Source organism: Penaeus monodon, chromosome 20 (assembly GCF_015228065.2).
Source record: "Penaeus monodon isolate SGIC_2016 chromosome 20, NSTDA_Pmon_1, whole genome shotgun sequence".
Taxonomy (NCBI): domain Eukaryota; kingdom Metazoa; phylum Arthropoda; class Malacostraca; order Decapoda; family Penaeidae; genus Penaeus; species Penaeus monodon.
In genome coordinates, this window is record NC_051405.1 from 1,139,610 (window position 1) to 1,139,979 (window position 370).

At 48.1% G+C, this 370-nt stretch overlaps 1 protein-coding gene across 1 annotated transcript in view; it reads left to right on the forward strand.

Annotated features, from left to right (window-relative positions):
• The window catches only part of LOC119585565, a 72,332-nt gene extending 72,112 nt beyond the window's left edge, over positions 1-220 (forward strand). The window contains exon 21 of the mRNA XM_037934233.1: positions 83-220. The gene's annotated coding sequence lies outside the window, so the exon portion shown is untranslated. The remainder of the gene's footprint in view (positions 1-82) is intronic.
• The last annotated feature ends 150 nt before the right edge of the window (positions 221-370 follow it).

Consider the following 370-nt stretch of genomic DNA (forward strand, 5'->3'; position numbering starts at 1 on the left):
ACCCAGTTATATTTCTGAATATACTGATTTTCACGAAAGACTTTATATCATAGAAAACAGGCATTCACAGTTTCCCGAACAGTCCCCAGAACAAACATGCGTCTGGTGGAGGTGGAGTTTGGGAGCCGCAGGTTCGAGGCCTCCGTGGTGTTCCAGCTGCTGCCGTCGCCGTCCTTCGTGCTCAGCTTCAAGTCGCCCGAGCATTCCTACTTCGTGAAAGGTATGCTTTTCGCTTCCTGTGCTTTTTCTCTGTTTAATTTCTTAAATTTTGCGTAATCACAGCGATAAGATTGTTCTTACTTGTGTTCACTGCTGGCCCAGCGCTGGTGCATCGCCGGGACCCTAAGGAAGCTATCTTTAGGCCGCATTT